Raw genomic sequence first — 16,414 nt, forward strand, 5'->3', positions numbered from 1 at the left:
TCATGAGGCTCAGGTTCCAATCTCAGCTCTGCTACCCGCCTGCTGGGTGACACGGAGTAAGTCACTGCTCACAAAGCGCTAACAAATGCCATAATAATAATAATCCAAGTGCATAGATGACACAGAATGACCCTTACACACACACACACACACACACACACACACACACACACACACACACACACACAGAGTATGTAATGGATTTTTGGCCAAGCACTGGTTTTCTCAACCATAACCACAGTCAAAATAGGACTGAACTATCACTGCTGCCATCTTTGAGAAGTGGTGCCAATCCTGCCATCTTTGTAAAGGGTCTTTATTTGTATTTCTACGCATATATTTGTATGATTCGTGCATACATGAACTCAGTGCAGGGAGGATTTCTTGAAGAAAAAATATCCCATGAAAATGCCCCTAGGGAGTAACATCTTTCTAGAACTCAAAGAACTTAGTGTGCTTAATGATGATGATGATCATGGTAGTATTTGTTAAGTGCGTAATAATAATAACAATGATGGTATTTGTTAAGAGCTTACTATATGCCAAGCACTGTTCTAAGTGCTGGGTAGACAGAAAATAATTGGGTTGTCCCACGTGGGGCTCACAGTCTTAGTTGCCATTTTCCAGTTGAGGTAACTGAGGCTCAGAGAAGCTAAGTGACTTGCCCAAGGTCACACAGCAGATAAGTAGCAGAGCCGGATTTAGAACCCACAACATCTGACTCCCAAGCCCGGGCTCTGTCCACTAAGCCAAGCTGCTTCCATGCTTACTGTGTGTGAAGCCCTGTTCTGAGTGCTGGAGTAGAGAACAAGCTAATTGGGTTGGACACAGTCCCTGTCTCACATGGGGCTCACAGTCTTAATCCCCATTTTACAGATGAGGTCACTGAAGTGCAGAGAATTGAAGTGACTTACCCAAGGTCACACAGCAGATATGTGACAGATTCGGGATTAGAACCCAGGTCCTCCTGGCTCCCAGGCCCGGGCTCTATTCATTAGGCCAAGCTTGATCCCTCTGTGGAAGAGAGGTGAGAACTGTGATGCTTGGGGAGCTTAAATGAGTTTGTCAAACACACATGGTATCTAAGTCAGAAATAAAATCCAGATCTTTTTATTTCAATTCCATTGGCCAATCCAGAAAATTGCGGGGTTTGTGACTTCAGATTTCTAAGGGAAAAAATCCACTCCTGGGATATTGTTTTTCTCATCAGGACAGAATTGGGAGTTTCTGGGTCCAGATCCCAATTCTGTTAGCATTCGATTTGAGCCCTGCTGGCTGGGATGAGGGGGTGGGTTGGGAAATCTGGATTCAGGTCAATTCCACCATCTCCAAAGGCTGTTGTGCAAAATCATTCCATGGGTACATATTTGTAGGGGTTTATTTCTAGGTTTTTCATTGACTGTTTGCTGAACTCAGGTCAGAGAAAAAGCACTTAGGAGGAGGCAGTGATTCACATTTCCAACCACTGACCAAATCAAGCATTATATTATCAGTAACCTCCAATTTGTATCCGTGGCGCTTCTACGTGACTGTATTCGGTGTGCCTTTTTTCTCATCATCCCAAAATAAACAGCTGTTCTCTTTCGATTCTTCAACAGGTTTCCAACCTGAAATGGTTTCTCACAACAGCCCTGTGATCAAATAACCTCTTTCCCCCAGTCTGGAATACATGTCAGCTGAAGTCTGATTTCCCCCCCACGCCACATCACTCCCCCCCACCCCCGCCTTCAGCCCATTAGGCCTGGTGTCTGGCCAGAAGACAGCCACAAAGGCGAACAAAGCAGTTCGTTGTCCAGCCTAGAAAAAACAAGAGAAGATTTGAATGCTTTCTCTGGTCTGTTCCTCCTTTCGATTACCAGCAGGAAGGGTTTTAGCATCTCTGGTTTTTTTTTTTTTTAATGGTATTTGTTAGTTGCTTACTATGTGCCAGGCAATGTACTGGGATAGATTCTAAGTAAGGCAGAGTTCATGTCTCACATAGAGTCCCACATGGGGCTCACTGTCTTAATCCCCGTTTTTACTGATGAGGTAATTGAAGCCCAGAGGAATGAAGTGATTTGCCCAAGGTCACCCAGCAGATGTGGTGGAGGCGGGATTAGAACCCAAGCCTTCTGACTCCCAGGCTTGTGCTCTTCCCACCAGGTCAGAGTTTTACAGTTTTACAGTTCTCTATTTTAAGCAATTGTCGTATTTATAATAATAATAATAATAATAATGGTGTTATTTGTTAAGCGCTTACTATATGCCAAGCACTGTTCTAAGTGCTGGGGGAGATACAAGGTAATGAGGTTGGCTCACAGTCTCAATCCCTGTTTTACAGATGAGGTAACTGAGGCACAGAGAAGTTAAGTGTCTTGCCCAAGGTTACAAAGCAGCAAGTGGCAGAACCGGGATTAGAACCCACGACCTCTGACTACCAAGCCCGCGCTCTTTCCACTGAGCCACGCTGCTTCTGTGTTACTGAGTTTACTGAGTGCTTACTGTGTGCAGAGCACTGTACTGAGTGCTTGGGAGAGTACAAAGCAACCATATAACAAACACATTCCCTGCCCACAACGAACTTACAGTCTAAAGGGATAAACAGGTTGTACATAGTCCGTGGCCTATATGGGGCTCAGAGTTTAAATCCCCAATTTACAGATGAGGTAACTGAGGCCCAGAGAACTGAAGTGACTTGCCCAAGGTCACATAGCAGACAAGTGGCAGAACCAGGATCAGAACCCAGGTCTTTCTGACTCCAAGGCCCAGGCTCTATCCACTAGTTGCTTTTATTTATGGAACTCCTTACATTATTTATTTTATTCATTCATTCATTCAATCATATTTATTGAGTTCTTCCTGTGTGCAGAGCACTGTACTAAGCACTTGGGAAGTACAAGTTGGCAACATATAGAGACGGTCCCTACCCAACAACGGGCTCACAGTCTAGAAGGGGGAGACAGACAACAAAACAAAACATATTAACAAAATAAATAGAATAGTAAATACATACAAGTGTAATAAATAGAGTAATAATTTTGTACAAACATATATACAGGTGCTGTGGGGAGGGGAAGGAGGTAGGGCGGTGGGGTGGGGAGGGGGAGAGGAAGGGGGTTCAGTCTGGGAAGGCCTCCTGGAGAAGGTGAGCTCTCAGTAGGGCTTAGAAGGGTGGAAGAAAGCTAGCTTGGCGGATGTGTGGAGGGAGGGCATTCCAGGCCAGGGGGAGGACGTGGGTCGGGGGTAGATGGCGGGACAGGCAAGAATGAGGCACAGTGAAGAGGTTAGCCGCAGAGGAGTGGAGAGTGCGGACTGGGCTGTAGAAGGAAAGAAGGGAGGTGAGGTAGGAGGGGTCGAGATGAGGGAGAGCCTTGAAACCAAGAGTGAGGAGTTTTTGCCTGATGCGTAGGTTGATTCTCAAAACCCCTTGCACGGTAGGTTTCCGAAATCATTATCCACATTTTACAGATGGGAAAAGTGAAGGCACGGGGAGGTTAAGTGATTCAACCAAGGCCACTTTACACAGGTGGCAGAGCCGGGACTACAACCTGAGACCTCCAACTTCCAGGGCCACAGGTTTCCACTTCACCACACTACTGCACAGCACTGCCTCTTTTGGGTATCATCCCAATGTCAGACCATCCTTAATTATCCTTATTATAGTATTTGTTAAGTGGTCACTCTGTGTCAGACACTCTTCTAAGCACTGGGGTAGATAAAAGTTCATCAGGTTGGACATATAGTCCCTGGCTAACAGTCTAATAATAATAATAATAATAATGGCATTTGTTAAGCACTTACTATGTGTAAAGCACTGTTCTAAGCACTGGGGAGGATACAAGGTAGTCAGGTTGTCCCATGTGGGGCTCACAGTCTTAATCCCCATTTTACAGATGAGGTCACTGAGGCACAGAGAAGTTAAATGACTTTCCCAAAGTTGCAGAGCTGACAGGTGGCAGAGCCAGGATTAGAACCCATGACCTCTGATTCCCAAACCCATGCTCTTTCCATTGAGCCAAGCTGCTTTTCTAAGTCTAAGTAAGAGGGAAAACAAGTATCAAATCCCCATTTTACTGTGAAGGAAACCGAAGCCCAGAGAAGTGAAGTGACTGGCCCAGGGTCACACAGCAGCCAAGTGGCAGAACCCAGGTCCTCTGATTCCCAGGCCCAGGCTTTTTCCAGTGTCTGTCATATTGTTATAGCGTACTCTCCCAAGCGCTTAGTACAGTGCTCTGGATGCAGAAAGTGCTCAGGAAATATGATTGACGGAGTGACTGCTCCTCTGATCCTCGCTGCTCTTAATCCCTTCAGAATAGTTGACGCTAGGTGAACCAGCCTGAATTTCTTTGCTCAAGTACCTTACAGTGTCAGAACTAATCACTCCATCTTGCCCCTTCCGAGCATCTCGGTGAGTGGATTCTGAAGCTTCTCTACTTCTCTTTCTGAAAGTTGTGGTGGACCTCGGGTGGGGCTGGAGATGAGGAGGAAGCGGATGTTTTGAGATGGCTTAGAAACACCTCCGAAGCAACTGCTGCACTAGACCTGGCGTGTAGGTGCACGCCTCGGCCCCTCTCAGTTTCATTTTTGAAGTCTGCAGCGAGCATGGGAAGTGTGGGAGCCTCCAGTATCCAGCCTGGTGGAAATCTGCCGAAAAAGCTGAGAGGATTAGTTCTGGATTGTCTCCGTTTCTACGGGCTCTTTCACAGCGGCCGCTCAAAACTGGATTTCCGGGCCCTTTCGGAATAACATTCCTGAAGCGTTCCCAGCATGCAGCGAGTGCTAAAGAGATTAGGCGTATTCGAATTCAGCACATGTATTGTTCATTAGACAGGCCTGGAGGTGGAGAGGCAAGCCGGGAGTTTGTTTGGACCTTGTGTTTTGGGCCGGGGTTGCTCTGCCCATCCTTATGGGCGGGCATCCTTGCTTCCAGCCTCGGGGCTTTCGGTTCCTTTGCCCTGCAAAGGGCATGTGAGCGGGCATGTGAACCGGCCCCAGGGCAAGGGAGTTGGTGATGGTGGTTGGGAGTGGCAGACTGGCAAGGCAGGCTGGATCTGGTCCTGTGTAAACCTTGAGGAGATTTCTTCGCTGCCACTGCTGGTGTCTCCATCTTTCCACACCCTCCGTCATGAGCTGCTTCCTCCTTTCTCCTCCCACTGGCATGCTCCCCGTCCCCCCTAGCTCCAGCCGGGGACTCCCCATTTGCCCCCCACTTCGAGAGCCTGGGCCTCCTGTCTCCCCTGTGGTACCCTCCCCTTGAATAAGAGAAGTTATTCCCCATTTTATAGACCAGGAAACCGAAGTTCAGTGAATTGATATGTCCAAGGTGAGTGAGTCAGTGTGAGAACTAGGATTAGAACACCAAGATTCTCCTTTACCTATTTAGCCCAGGGAATAGTAACGATAATCGTAGTGTCCAAGCATTTGCTCTATTCCAGGTGCTTTCCTAAGCACTGGGGTAGATACAAGATGATAGTTCAGACATGGTGAGTGTCCACAAGGAGCTTACAGTCTAAGCAGGAAGGAGTAGGATTTGTCCCCATTTTATGGATGAGGAAACTGAAGCCCAGATAAGTCACTCGCCTGAGGTCACAGAATAGACCCCAGGTCCTCGAATTCCCAACCCCACACTAATTTCTGCCAGGGCACACTGCTTCCACAGCAAAACCTCCAGCTATGCCCACTATCTCACGTAGCACTGTAATAATAACTATTATTATGGTATTAGTTGAGTGTGGTGTAATAGTGATTGTGACATTAAGTACAATGGAATAATAATAATTGTGGTATTTAAGTGCAATATAATAATAATTGTGGTACTTGTGAAGTGCTTACTATGTGCCAAGTGCTGGATAGATACAAGATAATCAGATCTCCCCTGGGACTCTCCTGTGTAGGAGGGAGAACAGGCACAGAGAAGTGAAGTGACTTGCCCAAGGCTCACAGCAAAGATGTGGCAGAGCTGGGTTTAGAACCCACATCCTTCTGATTCCTAGGCCCTTTCCACTAGGCCACGCCACTTCTCTAAACAACTGACAGAACACTCAAGCTCTATCTTCCTCAGTTTCTCCACCTGGAAAATAGGGGTAATAATATTGGTTTCTGACCTCACAGGGGAGTGGGAAGGCTCTGTAATATTTATCAAGGTCTCTGAGCTCCTTAGGGCAAATTGCTCCATAAATACCAAGGTTTTATTTATACTGTTTATCGCAGATCTCTCCTTTATTGCATTTCAAAGCCAAGTGAAAGGGGAGGTAAGAAAAGCTTTCACATGGGTAATTGGGAAGTTATTTAGGAAGGGAAAAGCGGAAGAAAATAGTGTTTGTTCCTGATAAAAGTCAGTATTCATGAAGTGGAAGATCCAGACTTTTCTGCTCTGTTGGCTTATGTGTGAGAGTCTGTTTATTGGACAGAGTCACTGCTTTTGTCCAGATGATAGACTCCATTGTTTGGGGCCATTTTCAAAAAGAATCCAAGTAGCCATCGCCCTGGAAGTTGGGATGGAGGATAAGATGAGAACCAAAGGGAATTTTTCTCGCCATCGACAGCAGAAGTGAATGTTTACTGCGTGCCAATAATGTGCCAAGAGTCACCGAAAACGCGGCCTGAGAGCTGGTGACTGGTTCGGGGTGTCTAATCAGACAATACCCAAGGGAAAGGAAGGCTGACAGATTCAGGATCCACCAGGCCTTCAAGCTGAGGGGAAACAGCAGGGAAACAGCAGCATTTGAACCAACAGGGCCAGTTCCCATTTCAGGGAACAAAGGAAGAAGGGCTGAATAAAAACAGCAGTGCATCTCCTGCCCTGGGTTAACTGCTCAACCTGGTCGCTGACCCCTCTTCATTTCTAAAGTTCTCGTTGTTAGTTTGAGGCGAAATTTCAATCTAGAGGCTTCAGCAGTAACGATTCTCCCCAAAATGGCTAGGAGAGTTGGGTTTTTCCAAATTTTCTTGAATGAAATGTTCGAAAACCATCCCAAATCAATAAAAATAACTTTGGGAGAGCCCTCAGATTTCTTTTCCTTAAGTGTTTCCAGTCCTCTGGTTCTTGGAAAGAGGGAATCGCCAACATCATGTGACCCTGTTTTTCTCATGCCGATGAAGAATGCAGAATAGCTATCATATTGGACTCTCAGTCAATCCATCAGTGGTATTTATGAAACACTTACTGTGTGCAGAATGCTGTCCTAAGCCCTCTGGGAGAGTACAACAGAAGTAGCAGACATGTTCCCTACCCATAATGAGCTTACAGTCTAGTTGGGGAACTAGACATTAATAAGAAAAGATAAGTAATTTATAATAATTTGAAATATGAAACGTCCAAGGTCACAGATCCAAGTGCAGAGCTTACATAATACTTTGCACACAGTAAATTCTCAATAAATATCATCGATTGATTGATAGAGCTCTCCTTTTCCTTCCTCCTAGCCTCAGAGTAGGTGAACAGTGGCACCTCAACATTTACCATGAAGCACTGTGGCTTAGTGGAAAGAGCACAGGCCTAGGAGTCAGAGGTCATGGGTTCTAATCCCGGCTCCACCACCTGTCAGCTGTGTGACTTTGGGCAAGTCACTTTACTTCTCGGTGCCTCAGTTACCTCATCTGTAAAATGGGGATTAAGACTGTGAGCCCCACGTGGGACAACCTGATTACCCTGTATCTACCCCAGCGCTTAGAACAGTGCTTGGCACATAGTAAGTGCTTAAGAAATACCATCATGCGTGGCTCAATGGAAAGAGCATGGGCTTGGGATTCAAAGGTCATGGGTTCAGGTCCCAGCTCTGCCAATTGTCAGCTGTGTGACTTTGGGCAAGTCACTTCAATTCTCTGTGCCTCAGTTATCTCATCTGTAAAATGGGTATGAAGACTGTGAGCCCCATGTGACACAATCTGATCACCTCGTATCCTCCCCAATGCTTAGGACGGTGCTTTGCACATAGTAAGCGCTTAACAAATGCCATCATTATTGTTATTATTATCATCATCATCACCATAGTGGGCAGATCTGGGAATTCAAAGGGCTGGGTTCTAATACTGGCTTCACCAGTTGTTTGCTGTGTGACCTTGGACAAGTCACTTCTCTGTGCCTTAGTTCCCTCATCCGTAAAGTGGGGATTAAGACTGTGAGCCCCATGCAGGACAGGGACCCGATTTGCCTGTATCCACCCCAGCACTTAATATAGTGATTGGGACACAGTAAGCGCTTAACAAACATCACAATTATTCTTATTAAGTGTCAATATTCTGCCTCCCTGTCAAGGAGCTGAAAGTATAATGTATGCATTTAAAGTATATATGTATAGACCCTTTTCTCACCCGCCCAACCCCAACACTTTGCATGGCAGGTGTGAGTTCCATGGTTAACCTCAATGTAAAAATAATAATAATGGTATTCGTTAATTGCTTACTATGTGCCAGGCACTGTACTAAACACTGGGGTGGGTGATCCCCATTTTACAGATGAAGTAACTGAGGCGTAGTGAAGTGACTTGCCCAAGGCCACACAGCAGACAAGTGGCAGAGCTAGGATTGGAACCTATGACCTTTTGACTCCCAAGCCCGTGTTTTGTCCACTAAACCATGCGGGTGAGAGTCCTCCAGGGCCCATGAGGACAGTCCATCCCACATCTGCAGCCAGCTGCCAAATCCCGATTGGTCATCAGACAGTTCCCTCTGCCCACCATCAGGGCAGGCAAAGTGCTTGATTCTACACCAGCCATCACTGGTACTAGAAAAACCACTCAAGCTCACGTCCTACTGATAGCGGGATACGCTCTCCGATTACCCCATGATGAAAACCCCATCCTAGCAGGCTCTGGTTGTTAGATCGCTGATGGCTTGTGAGGAAGTGGTGGCTCTCGGTGACCCCCGGCTGTTGTTAAACAGTCCCACTTAGAGGAGAACAGGAGGAGTGAGGGCTATAGTTAACAACAGCCTAAAAAACAGATGACACGTCAGTGTCTGCTGTGGCTAGCAGGGAAGGCGGGGCTAGCAAAGGTCCCTATGCAGTCCTTGTCCCACCAAACTCAAATCTAATAATAAGAAATAATCATTATGGTATTTGTTAGGCGCTTACTATGTTCTCACTGTTCTAAGCTCTGGAGTAGCTACAAGGGGATCAAGTTGTCCCACGTGGGGCTCACAGCCTTAATCCCCATTTTACAGATGAGGTAACTGAGGCACAGAGACGTGAAGCGACTTGCCCAAGGTCACACAGCAGACACGTGGTGGAGCCGGGGTTAGAACCCACGTCCTTTGACTTCCAAGCCCGTGTTTTTGTCTCTAGGCCATGCTGCTTCCATGATCTGCTTCCATGATCTGCCTCATCAGAGCATTTCACCTGGTGAACTTCTATCTCACGGGGCAAGAACAAAGAGAAACTGGGTGGACTGGTCAGGCAGCGGGGTTTTTTCAGCCATACTGAACCAGGTGACTAAGATTTTACTGCCAGTAATTTATGAAAATTGAGGACGGCAATCTCTGTCTCTCATCTTTGTGTGTGTGTGTGTGTGTGTGTGTGAGAGAGAGAGATTGAGTGTGTGTATATACCCATAAATAAATTCTTAAAGCAGTGTGAGAAGCAGAGTGGCTTAATGGATAGAGAAGAGGCCCGGAAGTCAGAAGGACTTGGGTTCTAATCCCAGCTCTGCCACTTGTCTGCTGTGTGACCTTAGGTGAGTCATTCACTTCTCTGTCCTTACTTACCTCATCTATAAAATGGGGATTAAGAATGTAAGCCCTATTTGTGACAGGGGCTGGACCCAAACCGATTACTTTGCATCTACTCAAGTGCTTAGTACAGTGCCTGGCATGTAATAAGCACTTAACAAATACCGCAATAATTATTAAAGTTGGAGAGGAGCCTATCAAGTTTCATTCAGTAGAACTTATCCTAGAAGATGCAAAGAAACATTTCCCCAGTTGGGCCTTCAGGAAAGTAACACTGTGAGATACGTGTGGGATGGGATCATGTCTACCAGCTTTCTAGTCTACCAAGTGTTTAGTATAGTGTTCTGCACACAGTAAGTGCTCAATAAATACCATGGATCAATTGATGAACTGAGCTTTACGAAGGCTGGAAAAGCAAATACAATCTGGGCGTGTTCAGAATTTCAGGAGACACCCAGCCACTGCCATCCCATTCGTCCTCATCAAAACATTTCCGATACTCTGGAACCAAATCCACCTCAGGATAATAATAATAATTGTGGTTATTTTTTTAGGTTTTCACTCTGGTCCAAGCACTCGGGTCAATTGGAAATGACCTCTGTCCCACACGCAGCTCGCAGACTAAGGGGGCTGGAGGAAAGGTATTTACTCCCCCCCCCCCCATTTTATAGATGAGAAAACTGAGGCCTAGAGAAGCAAAGTGACTTGCCCAAGGTCACACAGCAGGCGGGGGGTGGAGCCCGGATTTGAACCCAAGTCTCCTCACCTTCAGTCCTGTGCTCTTTCCACTAGTCCATGCTGCTTTCTCCGACAAGGGAAAACGTAATTTGTGATGAGATCTATTTTGAGCTCTGGAGAAGTTCTACGCTGTTCCTAAAGTAGGACGAATCTCCCGTTTTTCTTAAATGGTAAAAACTGCACAGTGATGCTGTGTGGTCCCTTACTGGTCTGGCTCTCCATGGGGCAGGCAACTTTCACTGCCAAGAATTCCCCCTGCAGAGAGGGTGACTGGGCAATGGTTCTGTGGCATCAGGTACCCACAGAACCACCCCTGGCCCAGCCCAGCCCCGTGACCACTGATGTCAGCATGCCTACCTGGTGGGTGGAGATTTTTCTGTTTTTCCCCAGATGTCCTCGAACCCAGGGCCTGGGGGAGCTACCGTGGAGTGAGGAAAGAAGCAGTCAACTGCCAAATCCTCCGGTCAGCATCAGCGGTTGGGCTGCGTCAATCAGGAGTAACACTTCAGGAAGCAATCTAAGAGAAAAAGGAGCAGCTTCCTCCTGATGATTTTCAGGCCAGTCAGTCAGTCAGTTGTATTTATTGAGCACTTATTGTGTGCAGAGCACTCTACTAAGCACTTGGGAGAGTACCATACAGCAATAAACAGAAACATTCCCTTTCCCCAACGAACTCATAGTCTAGAGGAGGGGAGACAGACCTTAATATAAACAAATAAATTACAGGTATGGAAATAAGTGCTGTGGGACTGGGATGGGGGATGAATAAAGGGAGCAAGTCAGGGTGACGCAGAAGGGAAGAGGAAGGCCTCTTGGAAGAAATGGGCTCTCCGTAAGGCTTTAAAGGAGGGAAGAGTAATTACTGTTGCATATGAGGGGGGAGGGTGTTCCAGGACATTGGCGAGAGGTGGATGGCAAGACAGTCGAGATTGAGGTACAGTGAGAAGGTGAGCATTAGAGAGGCGAAGTATGTGAACAGGTTTGTAGTAGAAGAGTAGTGAGGTGTGTTAGGAGGGGCAAGGTGATTGACTGCTTTAAAGCCGATGGTGAGGAGTTTCTGTTAGATGTGAAGGTGGATGGGCAATCACTGGAGTTTCTTAAGGAGTGGGGAAACATGGCCGAACATTTTTGTAGAAAAATGATCCAGGCAGCAGAGTGAAATATGTACTGGAGTGGGGAGAGACAGGAGGTCAAAGTGTGAGGAACCGTACCCCAACCTCAACTGACTAGGGAGAGGATTCTGTAAACAGGGAGCCACCCGATGTTCAGTTGGATGTGTGTGGAATTGGCCCAAGTATTTTCGGGGTCTCTGCAAGATCCAAACCTCCCTGGGTGTGACCCAGAGTGATCCTGTCTGAGTTCCCACTGCATTTTTGGCTCGGTATCTTTTCCAATAAGCACAACTAGGGAAAAGTCAGGCGGGATTGTAAATTTTAAAGCCAAAAATTATTTCCCAATATAGAAAACTGAAATACATTGCTACAAAATCTGAATGTCAGAAAGGACCTTAAGGCTTCTTAATGCAGGCCCAGCTTGAAGCATATCAACTGATCGAATTGGTCACCAGACCTCTGAAGTGGATTTGAAGTAAACGGAATCTGTTTTGCAAATAAGGAATCTCAGACTCAAGTTTCCCAAAGTATAATGGCCCACTGCAAGACCTGTTTTATTTTTTTTCCCAAAAAGCCCTCATCGGTGTAGTAGCAGTAGTAGTAATAACAATAGTAGTAGTGGTAGTATAGTATTCATTAAGCCCCCATAGTATTAAGCAGATGGAAGTATGAAACAAATTAATGTCTGTCTCCCCCTCTAGATTCTAAGCTCGCTGTGGGCAGGGAATGGATCTGTTGTATTGTTGTATTGTACCCTCCCAAGCAGTTATTACAGTGCTCCGCACACAGTAAATGCTCAATAAATTTGATTGACTTACTGACTGTCGAACATGTTCTCTGCCCACAAAGAACTTATACTCTGTGAGGTTGTGATAGTTGTGGGCAGGAAGTATGATTATTTATTGTATTGTACTCTCCCAAGTGCTTAGTACGGTTCTGTGCCCACAGTAAGTGCTCAATAAATATGACTATATGAATGAACACTAATATATCATAGTGCCTGCCTTCCCTACTGGATTACGAACTCCCTGAGAGCAGGTCTACTAATTTATATCCCACTCTCCAAAGGCCAGTGTGCAATGCTGTGCACACAGTACACACTCAGGAAATACTACGGATTTATTGAGGTTCCAGCAGGACATAATAATAATAATTGTGGTATTTGCTAAGTGTTTACTATGTGTCAGGCAATGTACTTAGAACTGGGGTGCATACAAGCAAATCAGGTTGGACAGAGTCCCTGTCCCACGTGGGGCTCACAGTCTTGATCCCCGTTTTACAGATGAGGTTACTGACGCACAGAGAAGTGAAGTGACTTGCCCCAGGTCACCCGGCAGATAAGTGGCAGAGCCGGGATTAGAACCCATGACCTTCTGACTCCTAGGCCTATGCTCTCTCCACCACGTCATGTCGTTCCCCCAAGTGGAGATGTCTTGGAGGCAAGAGGAGATACAGGATTGCAGGTTAGACGTAAGATCAGGCCTAGAGACATAGTTTTGGGAGTCATGCACACGGACGTGGTAGCTGAAACCGGGTGAATCAATCAATCAATCAATCAATCGTATTTATTGAGCGCTTACTGTGTGCAGAGCACTGTACTAAGCGCTTGGGAAGTACAAGTGAATAGATATGCTTCCTGAGAGAGGAGGCGGAGAAGGATGGGGGACCCAAAACACAACCGAACATGGCTCCCCTCTCCCCCCAGGGAAGAGAACCAACCAAAGAAACTGAGAAGAAGCAGTCACAGAGAACCAGATCAGTTATGGGACAGTAAAACCGAGGCTTGATAGCGTTTCAAGAAGCAGCACGGCCTAGTGGAAAGAGCAAGGGCCTGGGAATCAGAGGACCGGGTTTTTAAGCCGGGTTCTGCCAAATGCTTGCTTGTGACCTTGGTTGAGTCGCTGAACCCCTCTGCGTCTCAGTTAACCTCATCTGGGGATTAAATCCTCCTCCTTCCAATTAAGACCATGAGCCCTTTGTGGGATAGGGACTGTATTCAACCTGATAATTATTTTGTTAATATGTTTTGTTTTGTTCTCTGTCACCCCCTTCTAGACTGTGAGCCCACTGTTGGGTAGGGACCATCTCTATATGTTGCTAACTTGTACTTCCCAAGTGCTTAGTGCAGTGCTCTGCACACAGTAAGTGCTCAGTAAATACGATTGAATGAATAAACTTGAATCTACCTCAGTGCTTACAACAGTTGAAAATTTCCAAGCTTGACAGTAAGCCAAGATGCAAACATATATGTGCAGAAAGAAGGCTGGCATGTGAGCAGGGAATCTGTCCATTTATTGTTGTGTTGGACTCTCCCAAGCACTTAGTACACTGCTCTGCACAAAGGAAGCACTCAGTAAAAATGACTGGATGAAGGAATGAAAGTTCCCATTCTTCTGATTCTCCCTCTGCCTCTCTCAGGAAGATAGGCTGAAAAACTTTTTGAGATTACTCAGTTTTCTGCATCTTTGTTAATATCTGGTTGACGGACAGTGCTGGATATTTCGGCTCGAAGATAATATCATCGCCAATTTTCCGGCCTGCGTACCTATCAGTCGTCACCCGGGCCACGTCTGGAGGGTCTAGTAATTCACTTGGTTGTCTTCTGCATCTGTCTCTCTCTCCCTTCTTTCTCCCCTATCCCTGCTCACCTTCTTCCTGTCTGCTTGTAGGTTATCTTGACGAATCAAATTACAACGAGTCCGAGCAGAGGCCTCACTCCCCAAGCAGACCTGGTGTCTCCAGCGGATGATTTCCCCCTGAGTGAAGGTAAGAGATCCGACCTGTCGGGGCGGAAATTTGAAACCGAACCTAGCACGGCTCACAGCCTTCTGCCGATAGCTGGGCGACATGATTATTAGCCCAGGAGTGCGAGTATCAGCATCGCTAGAGCCTGGTCACTCTATTTGGTCCATTGTAACCTTGTACTATAGAGAACTGGTTAGATGAACTATCACATTTACTCGCATAATTGCCCCACCTTCTTGGCATAATTTTTGCCCATTCCTCAGACAGGGCCAGGAGGCTGTTATATGTGGAATTAAGCCTAGCAATTAGGGGAGCAGTAGGAAAAGGAGAAGGAATAAAAGAAGGAAGGGAGAAGGAAGAGAAAGGTAGGAATGATCTGAGATTGCATCTTTTCTTTCTACTGCACTCTCCCAAGTGTTGCGTAAAATAGGCACTCACTGAATTACGGTAATCCTTGACCTCCCTTCTCTCCTTAGCCCATAGCTCACTTGTATTAAAGAAGAGTCTCTTCTTCCTTTCTGTGTTCTGACTCTTCCCCTCCTTGTACCCCAACTCATTCCCTCACCACTCCTTGCAATTTTCAGCATGTGGAACAAAATATATATATATATAATTTCCTCCTTAAAGGTTGAGGAAGAAAAGTTATGCGGTGGAGGCAATTATACAAGCAAATACGTTGATCAGAACCGAAGCTAGTTCAGTGAGCCTACAGTTCAGATATTAGAATATTATGGTATTTGACTATCTCAGACAGGCGTTGCCCTGTTGGATTTGGTTAGCCGAATAATTTGTTTTGTTTCTTCAATTATCAGAACTAGTCTCCATCCAGAAACTGGGCATTTAGTCTATGTCATCTGGAAATGACTTTAGCTCGCTTCTTGCATATGACCACATAAAAATAATGCCACCTTTTTTGGTTTGGGTCATTGTCTTGGGTTTTAGCCTTCTCTATCTTGCTGTTATATTTGCTATTTATTTATTTGTGTTGCGTGCAGAGGTGCTCCGTGTATTTAGTGGAAATGTCTTCTGGACAGTGGTGTAGAAAGGGAACGTCAGTGTCCTAATTGTAATAATGATTGTGCTATTTGTTAGGCACTTACTAGGGCGCAAGCACTGTACTAAGCGTTGGGGTAGATATAAGCTAATCAGGTTGGACATGGTCCCTTTTCCACATGGGGCTCATAGGCTGAAGGGGAGGGAGAGCAGGTACTGAATCCCCATTTTACAGATGAGGAAACTGAGGAACAAAGAATGATAATAATGGCTGTGGTATTTGTTAAATGCTTACTATGTGCCAAGCACAGTACTCAACTCTATAAGGTAATCCCACATGGGTATCAAAATCCAAGCAGCAAGAAGCGCTTAATACAGTGCTCTGCACCCAGTAAGCACTCAATAAATACCATTGAATGAATGAAGGAGAATGGGTAGTTAGTTAATCCTCATTTGATAGATGAGTGAACTGAGGCAAAGAGGAGTTAAATGATTGGCCCAGAGTCACACAGCCAGAGGAGTGGGATTAGAACTCAGGTCCTGTGGCTCCCAAACCTATGCTCTTTCCATCAGACCCCCACTGCTGCCTCAGTACCACTTCCCCAGTACTGCCCTACTAGTACTGGCCTCACTGGCAATTCTTAAAAAAATTCCAGTCCTACCAATACCTTCATTTCTTTCAGATCTGGCCTGATTCTCCTTCAGGCAATGAGTCTTTGAAATCAATCAATCAATCAATCAATAGTATTTATTGAGCACTTACTGTGTGCAGAGCACTGTACTAAGCGCTTGGGAAGTACAAGTTGGCAACATATAGAGACGGTCCCTACCCAACAGTGGGCTCACAGTCTAGAAATGAGGGAAGCGGTGTGGCCTAGTGAAAAGAGCACAGGTCTAAGAGTCAGAAGACCTGGGTTCTAATCCCCACTCTGCCACTTGTCTGCTGTATCACCTAGGGCAAGTCACTTTATTTCTCTGGACCTCAGTGATCTCATCTGTAAAATGGGGATGAAGACTGTGAGCCCCATGTGGCGCATGGACTGTGTCTAACCTGATTATCTTGTATCTATCCCAGCACTTATACAGTGCCTGGCATTTAGTAACTGCTTAGAAAACATCATGAAATAAAATAAGACTTTGTAACCTGACTGTCCACCCTTAGCACCAAAGAAGAAAACTGA

This window comes from Tachyglossus aculeatus, chromosome 23 (assembly GCF_015852505.1).
Source record: "Tachyglossus aculeatus isolate mTacAcu1 chromosome 23, mTacAcu1.pri, whole genome shotgun sequence".
NCBI classification, from domain to species: Eukaryota; Metazoa; Chordata; class Mammalia; order Monotremata; family Tachyglossidae; genus Tachyglossus; species Tachyglossus aculeatus.